This window comes from Camelina sativa, chromosome 12 (assembly GCF_000633955.1).
Source record: "Camelina sativa cultivar DH55 chromosome 12, Cs, whole genome shotgun sequence".
Taxonomy (NCBI): Eukaryota; Viridiplantae; Streptophyta; class Magnoliopsida; order Brassicales; family Brassicaceae; genus Camelina; species Camelina sativa.
Window position 1 is genome coordinate 16,385,385 of NC_025696.1, and position 9,354 is coordinate 16,394,738.

A 9,354-nucleotide genomic window follows, 5' to 3' on the forward strand; every position below is an offset into this window, starting at 1 on the left:
AAAAAAAAAAAAAAAAAAAAAAAACTATAAAGACATGACATGAACCTGAGCCATCATCCAAATAATAAAGGGAAGCTTGTCCTCGCCTTGATAAGTAGGTTTGTCCCTCATCATTGGCAAAACAGTTGTCAAAGCCTCAGGTTTACAACGCAACAGCATGGCTAATACAACAAATATTGCCACCTACAAGTAGAAAACAAAACATTTGAGTCTCAGTGAAACAAACAAATTAAAGTTAAGTGAGTGAATACACCCATTCAATTCAATCAATGACAAAAACATTGATGCGTTTTAATTACCTTAGATTTGTTAGCATTGTTTTGTTCTATTTTGACAACTCCAGGCCATTCAGTGAGAATGAGATCAGACGCCCACAGTACAAAGGCACGTAGTGTTGTTTCAAATGGAAGTTTGTTGATAAAATCAACTGATGTTTCGTAGACAGATGTAGGGATTTGAGAAAACGGAACCTATTTTATTTAATTAACAAGAAGCAAGATATGATCAGCTTCAAGAAACTAATTAACCAACCTATATTATATATAATATATATATATATATATATATATAGCTCGCTCACGTGGATCAGCGTGGATAAAGGAGTCTCCTGGAACATCTTGACCCATCGGAATGATTCTTGGGAAAGTTTATCCCCATAGTAATCGACTAATATCAATATCTGCTTATCTGGAATAGGCCAATGCTTGTCCTACATATTAACAAACAAACAAACAAGATCGAGTAAATTTAATAAGTTTTGATTACATACTAAGTTTAGCTAGGGAGGGTTATCGAAATTAAACAAGGCTTGTTTAACAAGCTGAATTTCACATAAGCCTGCATGCACTTACCAATGTTTCGTCGAGGAAAGCCGCAAGGTCTGAGGGAACGATCTTTGCCGCAGCTTCGGACAAAGACAGTATCGCCTTTTCGGTTTCCTCGACCGCCACAGCTGCCTATTAGTTAGTTAAAAACAAAGACTAAAATATTGAATTTCATATTTTTTTTATTTTTTCGTATGAGTTTAGGGTTTAGGGCAGGAGATTATCATATACACACCTACCTTTTCTTCTTCTTCGTCGGGGAAAATTGGAAGATTTGAGGGTCCGATCTCTGACGCAGCTTCGGGACAAGAAGACACTAACACCACCTCCGCCTTCGGATTCGATTTGATTGGAGGTTCCATTAGATAACACTAAACACACAGATTTTTGGAGTTGCTTCAGGAAGCTTGGTCTGATTTGTAAATCTCTGACTATCTTAACTTTTCCCACAAGTTTATAAATTTCTGACTGTCAATTTATTTTGCGTACTATTAATTAATTTGCTTTACAACTGGGCGTATTTGATATTTGCAAGGCCCAGTCCAATAAGAGACTCTCTCGCCTTTCTTCTATAGATAGACGAAAAGTGCTTTCGTTCCATGCAACCCTAAACGATTCGTCATCTCGAGAAACAAATAAAGGGCTTGGGCCGGGTATGCTAAACGGGCCAAGGGTGTAGCATTGGTCGGCCCATCAGGTCCAAAGAAAAGAAGGGGACGCGGAGTCGCGTCACATTAATCAGCTCGTAGTTCAAGATTGGTCAAAGATTCCCGCATTCAATTGGATTAATTAGGACGCGAAAATCATGTAAAATTAATTACACACTGATTGGGTAATTAATTGGTTAGTATAAATATGTAAGGGGAGAATCATTGTAGAGGGATCGAACATTTTTTCACTCAGACAATAATATACACTTTTTTAGCATACATATACTCTCAATTCAGTTCGGAACTTTAACGGTGGTAAGCTCCTCCATTCATAAATCACTTCGGAAGGAGAGAACTAGTTTCAGTTCTCACATTTGGCGCTAGAAGGAGAGGAGTTATCACCTATACTCTTGCTAGTTCTGACTTCATATCCGAACCCACTTCATTCAAATACCGCTATGGCTACCGACTCTTCTAGTCAGGTAACTCTAGAAACTATCCAGAAACTTTTGCAGGATTTGACTGAGAAATCCGACCGTCAGCAAGCAGCCTCTGCTGCTCTTACCGAGCGTTTTGACAGCCTGAAAGGACAGGTCTCTACCCGCTTGGAGGCAGTCACTACGTCAGTAGCTGACCTTTCAGCCTCTCACTGCGTATACGCCGATCGGGTCGATCTCTTGTCCTCCGATCAAAACCCTCGCTGACGCGCTCTGGATTTTACTGGCGTTGTTCCGCCTTTCACCTTGCAGCCTGCAGCAGCAAACGCCCACTCCGGGATATACTTTCCCACCACAGCTAAGTACCCAGGCAGCACCGCCGTTGGTTGGCGATAGCCACACTCCAGTTCAGCTCGACGTTGCTGGATCCTCCGAAGTCCCAGTCTGTCTTCCTCCCCTTGTGGGCGGAAATATTTTGACTCCTGGTTATGCCACCAATCCCAAGATCCACTGTATGCAGAGCGAAATCCGAGATATGCGGTCTAGGGTGCACAGTGCAACTATTTCAGCACTGGATATTTCCCAGGTAATTGAAGAATCGAAGCGAACTCCTTTCTCAGATCACATAGCTCGAGTTCGCATCAAGGATACCGGGAAAACAAAATTCTTGAGCTACGAAGGAAAAGGAGATCCGACTAGCCATCTCAAAACCTTCTTGATAACAGCCAGCCGCGTGGACCTCGAACCTCACGAAGCAGATGCTGGGTACTGCAAGTTGTTTGCACAAACTTTCTGTGGACCGGCTCTACTTTTGTTTGCATCCTTGACAGCTGGCTCCATTAACAACTTCACGGAGTTGTCAACTTCTTTCATAAAGCAGTACTCGAGCTTAATTGAAACCGCAGTAACAGACGCTCAGCTTTGGAACTTGAACCAAAACCCAAGGGAGTCTCTCCGATCCTACATAACAAAATTCAAGGAAATTCATGTCTAGATTCCGGGGCTGTCAGACTCAACTGCTTTGGCCACACTTAAAAATGGCCTTTGGCATGAGTCCCATTTTCGCGAGGAGCTGACTGTGAATCAGTTCCCTACCATCCAGGATGCACTACACCGAACTACCAACTGGATAATTGCCGAAGAAGAAAAGGCTGCTGCTGCTCTAAAGCATAAAGTAGCACCTACAGGCAAACCCCGATTGGAAGCACCTGCTAAAAAGACTCCGCCTTCGACCCCGAAGTCCGGACCTGGCACATTTGCGGTGAACCAATCTCCGAAGAAAAATTCTCCAAAGAGTTCACAATCTAAACCTCCATTTTCACCACGCTCCAAGGGCGGAGTACTCCCAAGTAACAAATGGGTCCGAGATGAGAATACGTACTGCGAACTCCACAAAACCAATAGCCACTCAACTCGGGACTGCAAGAAGCTGATGCATCTTCTCGTAGAAAAATATGTGTCCGGAGAGATGCCGAACGTGACTATCGAGGAGCTGGAGCATAAGGCTATCTCTGAAGTGGACAAAGACGATCCACCCTCAAAGAAACCAAAGCAAACAGATGGGAATGAAGCTCCTAAGAAAAGAATCGACGTCATAATGGGGGGCTCACGACTTTTTCGAAAATCCATCACGGCGATAAAAGACCATCAGAGGAAGCTCACGAACCCCCAGCCGAAACGAATCAAGGTCACGACAAGTGATTTACCCGAGGTCACTTTCTCGGAGAAAGAAACTGAGGAACTAGATGCTCCGCACGACGATGCACTCGTCATATCACAAGACGTCGCGAACCACGAAGTATGCCGGATCCTAATAGATACTGGGAGTTCGGTGGACTTAATATTTCTAGAGACGCTTACTAGAATGGGTATCGGAAGAGAGCACATTGTGGGACCACCTTCTCCTTTGGTCTCATTTACGAGTGAGACATCGATGTCGCTGGGGACAATTACGCTACCGATCTCCACTCAAGGAGTAGTAAAAATGGTGGAGTTCACAGTTTTTGACCGACCTGTGGTCTATAATGTTATTATGGGAACACCTTGGCTTTACCAGATGAAAGTAGTCGCCTCGACGTACCATCAATGCGTCAAATTTCCAACCCCACAAGGAGTTCGAGAAATTTTAGGGAGTCAAAGGACAGCGAGGAGATGCTATCTCGCGAGTCACAAGCTCCTGTTTCAATAGCAACCACAGCTCGAGGTCCCGAATAATCCAGTTCGGAAGCAGCTAAAAGGCGACCTCACTGAGTCTATCTTCATTAATGATAAGTTTCCAGATCAGGAAATCAAGATCGGAGCCGGATTGGATAGCGAGCTCCGCACCAATCTGATATATTTTTTGAAGGAAAATATGACCACCTTTGCGTGGTCCGTAGACAAAATGCCCGGGATCAGTCCGGAGGTAATCTCACACGAGCTAAATGTGGATCTAACGTTCAGACCTGTAAAGCAGAAGTGAAGGAAACTGGGCCCTGAGCGAGCTGAAATCATTAACAAAGAGGTGGAGCGCTTAGTAAATGCAGGGCAGATACGCGAAGTAAAGTACCCTGAGTGGCTCGCAAACACAGTGGTAGTTAAGAAGAAGAATGGAAAATCACGAGTCTGCGTCGATTATACCGATCTGAATAAGGCGTGCCCCAAGGACAGCTTTCCACTTCCGCATATCGATAGGCTAGTTGAGTCCACTTTGGGCCACAAGCTGATGTCTTTCATGGACGCCTTCTCTGGTTACAACCAAATCCTCATGAACCCGGACGACCACGAAAAGACCGCATTCATTACAGACGCGGGATTTACTGTTACAAGGTGATGCCTTTTGGATTAAAAAACGCCAGAGCAACCTACCAGAGACTAGTAAACCGAAAGTTTGAGCATCAGCTCAGAAAAACCATGGAAGTCTACATTGACGACATGCTGGTGAAGTCTATGGAAGCCAGCTCGCATCTTTCAGACTTGAAAGTTTGCTTCGACATCTTGAACCAGTTCGGGATGAAGCTTAAGCCCACAAAGTGCACCTTTGCAGTCCCATCAGGGGAATTTTTAGGATACATCGTCACAGAACGAGGAATTGAAGCGAATCCGAGGCAAATTAACGTCTTCTTATCCATGAGTTCCCCTAGGACTTTACGCGAAGTGCAGCGTCATAACGGACGGATCGCAGCTCTCAATCGCTTTATCTCTCGCTCTACAGACAAATGCCTTCCGTTCTACCAGTTACTGAGAAAAGGGGGAAAAAACTTCTTATGGGATGCGAAGTGCGAAGAGGCATTCGCTCAGCTGAAAGCATACCTATCTGAACCTCCGGTCTTGGCTAAACCTGAGTTTGGTGAGCCACTTTTCCTTACGTAGCTGTTTTGGACAGCGCAGTCAGTGGAGTCTTGGTTCGGGAAGAAAGGGGGGAGCAGAGACCTATCTTTTATGTGAGGAAGTCGTTTACTGGGGCAGAATCCAGATATCCTATGATGGAAAAATTGGCCCTAGCAGTAGTTACTTCGGCGAGAAAGTTGCGACCTTATTTTCAATCTCATACAATTGTAATCTTAACAACGCAACCACTTCGGACGGTGTTGCATAGTCCAAGCCAATCTGGGAGGTTAGCTAAATGGTCTGTCGAGCTTAGTGAATATGACATCGAGTTCTGAACTCGAACATGTGCTAAGGTGCAAGTGCTGGCAGATTTCCTGATAGAACTCCCACTAGCGTGTTCGGTCAGCGACAATATCGACGTCCCATGGACATTGTATGTAGATGGAGCATCTTCTAGATCTGGATTAGGAATTAGGGTTCGTCTCACCTCTCCTACTGGTGAAGTGATTGAGCAGTCGTTTCGCTTGGTATTCAATGCATCAAATAACGAAGCCGAATATTAGTCCTTCCTCGCTGGCTTACGCCTCGCAGTAGGGATTGGTGTCAGACCTCCCAAGGGCAGGTTCTTACGCGTTACTCACCCGTCCGCGGGCTCCTCTCGATCTTTTTCGTAGTAGGGAAGGGGGAAGGAGTCTAAATCTATGGACATTAATGAACCATCATTGATGGACGTTGCACATGACACGATCAATTCGACTTAGGGTCCGGCGCTAATAGAGGTTGCTTACTTTCCTAGTAGCGAAGCAACGGGTTCTCCGCCCCTGCGGGGATGGAGTGACAGAAGTTTTGAGAATTCAAGAGAAGGTCACGTAAGCGCCGAGCTTTTTGTGATTCACAGCTGGTCACCAACCAGTTTTTAGGAGAGTACAAAACAAAGGATGGTCGTATGGAGGCTTATTTATCTGCAGCTCGGGAATTAGTAACTAAGTTCAAGGATTTTGAAATCACTAAGATCCCACAAAGTGAAAACTCCGCTGCGGACGCCTTAGCAGCTCTGGCATCGACTTCAGATCCTGCAATGACAAGAATTATCCCTGTCGAAGTCATTGAGTTTCCAAGCATTCGATTAGAGAGCTCGAATGTAGTTACTCGGGCAATGAAGAAACGATTAGCTGCTGAAGAGGCAGTTCGCAAGGCATTTTCGGACTCCTTATCACAGGTGGACTCAGCTCCTATCACGCTCGCTCCGAACGATATTCATCCACTTCTGGTTGAGCAGAGAACAAATCAAACTCCGGAACCATCTAGCTCACCAATCGTCGACCAAGTTGTCATCCCGCACTCCACTTCGAGCAGTACGAACACTAACAATTGGGGGGCAGGAGACTGGCGGAACCCGATCTGGGCTTACTTGGAAAAAGGGGAACTCCCAGCCGACAAATGGGCAGCCAAGAAACTCAAAATCGTCAGCGCACGGTATTGCATCTACAGAGGAGTACTCCTACGCTGAAGTGTAGATGGTCCCTATCTAACATGTGTTGCTGGTGAAGAGCCCGCGATGTTAATGCGAGCTGTTCATGATGGTCCTAATGGAAATCACTCCGGAGGGCGAACTCTGGCCTTCAAAATCAAAAGGCAAGGCTATTTCTGGCCTACTATGGTCACAGACTGCGAAAACTATTCCCGAACTTGCGAGAAGTGGCAAAAGCATGCTCCATCAATCCATCAGCCTACTGAACTCCTATCCTCGGTGTCTGCACCTTACCCGTTTATGAGGTGGTCTATGGATATCATTGGCCCTTTACATCGGGGATCGGGAGGAGTTCAGTACGTGCTCGCTCTTACCGATTATTTTTCCAAATGGGTAGAAGCAGCGGCCTACGCAAAAGTAACGAGTCAAGAGGTAGAGCAGTTCATGCTAAAAAGCAAATCTATCGTTATGGTGTTCCTCACGAAATCGTCACCGAAAATGGTCCGCAGTTCATCTACTCGCAGTTCGAGAGGTTTTGTGCGAAATGGAAAATTCAACTCAGTAGGTCAACTCCTCGTCACCCACAAGGTAATGGGCAAGCCGAGGCAATGAACAAAGTCATATTAGCTAACTTGAAGAAACGGCTCGATTCTCGTAAAGGGCGCTGGCCAGACGAGCTGCAGGGCGTTCTTTGGGCAATCCGAACAACACCCCGCCAGGCAACTAATGAAACACCTTTTTCCTTAGTTTACCGAGTCGATGCTGTAGTCCCAGCTGACATAGAAGTACCTGGGATCCGTACCTTGCTAAACCCACTCCGAACTGTGGAAAATGAGGAATTTTTACAGGATACCCTTGATACAATTAATGAGCGTCGGAATCGGGCTTCAGCTCGGATTCAGAACTACCAGAATGCAATAACTCGTTATTATAACTCCAAAATCCGAAGGAGGCCCTTGGCTGTCGGCGATCTAGTCCTTTGGAAAGTCCATGAAAACACCGAGGAGCTCAATGCAGGGAAGCTCAGAATAACCTAGGAAGAACCGTACAGAATCACTCGTGAAGTGCGCAATGGGGTTTACCAGCTCGAGGATTCACAAGGGAAACCATTCCCGAGGTCCTGGAACTCTTTGCATCTCAAAATTTTTTACAGTTAATTTTCTTGTATCGAACTACGGTCGGCTTGATCCCGATAGGGGTATGTAGGCAGCCCACTTCGGGTCCAGCTATCCATTTTAATAAAATCAAAAGTTTTTCTTAACTTTTTGTTAATAATGGTTGTCCCGCAAAACAAATAAAAGCCGAAGTTTAACTTCGCAAATATCAATTAAAGCCGAAGTTTAACTTCGCATATATCAATTAAAGCCGAAGTTTAACTTCGCAAATATCAATTAAAGCCGAAGTTTAACTTCACAAATATCAATTAAAACCGAAGTCTAACTTCGCAAATATCAATTAAAACCGGAGTCTAACTTCGTAAATATCAATTAAAGCCGAAGTCTAACTTCGCAAATATCAATTAAAACCTAAGTCTAACTTTGTAAGTATCAATTAAAGCCGAAGTCTGACTTCGAAAAAAACAATTAAAACCGAAGTTCTCACTTCGTACTTAGGAAGAAAACAGTCTTTTACTTCCTGTTTAAAAATTAAAAGCCGAAGTCTAACTTCGCGAGTTTTTAACGAAGTCTTACTTCATGTCATGTAATTTCGGATTATATGTTCGGGGGTTAAATCTTGCCTTGGACTACCTCAGTTTTTTCCCTGAATCAAACTAAAGAGTTTTCATTCTGCGAGCTTAAACTAATTTGAGGGTTAATAGTTTGGAGTTGGGAAGGCATAAAGACTTAAGAGTTTTTTCGAAAATATTCACGTGCGGAGTGGTCACCACGACCAAAAACCTCCGACTTTGGTTCAAAAAGAAAATAAAAACAACTGGGGGGCACCTAGTGCCAAAACAATCCCGAAATAAAAGTCTACTGAGTATTAGAAGGGAGGGAAGGATCTAATGTCGCTTCGGGAAGGGTTTCATTTATGCGATCTCCACTTCCAATCTGGTAGCAGCTCGAAAGGCGTCCACCCCCTAGTTTGACATTCGCCCGAAATTAGTGTCGGACTCATCAATGGTAATACTCAAGGGATGCTCGTTGCATAACAGCTCGGGCGTATCTACCAAGAGGCTAGAAAATGCGGAAGGATCAAATTCACAGATGGTTACCTTCGAGACCTCCTCGTCGGCTTTCTCTTCATCAGCTCACTAAAGTCTGAGCTCAGCCTCGATGTCCTGAATCTCTCTTCTCGAGATTTCCTCAATCAGCATCCGGTTAGCCTTAATCTCGGCAGCTCGGATTTTTGCTGGAGCTAACTTCTCCCCTTTCTTGTATTGAACCTTCACCTCCTCGATCAACGGACGGAGAGTTCGCCTCATTGCTTGTCTCTCCTCTCTCTGCACCTTCTCGATCTCACAACTGTTACCGGCTTCCAGAAGCTGATTTCAGAGTTCGACCTCGTGCAACTTACTCTTTGCCACCTTCTCATTCTCTGTGGCCTTGTAGTAAAGGTAGCCCGCTTTCTTCAGCTTGTTTTGAAGGTCCTCAAGCACCTCTACCTCAGCTTTCTTCATCTGAGTCCGGATCTGTTCGGTCTTCTCCACGGTCTTGGCATTC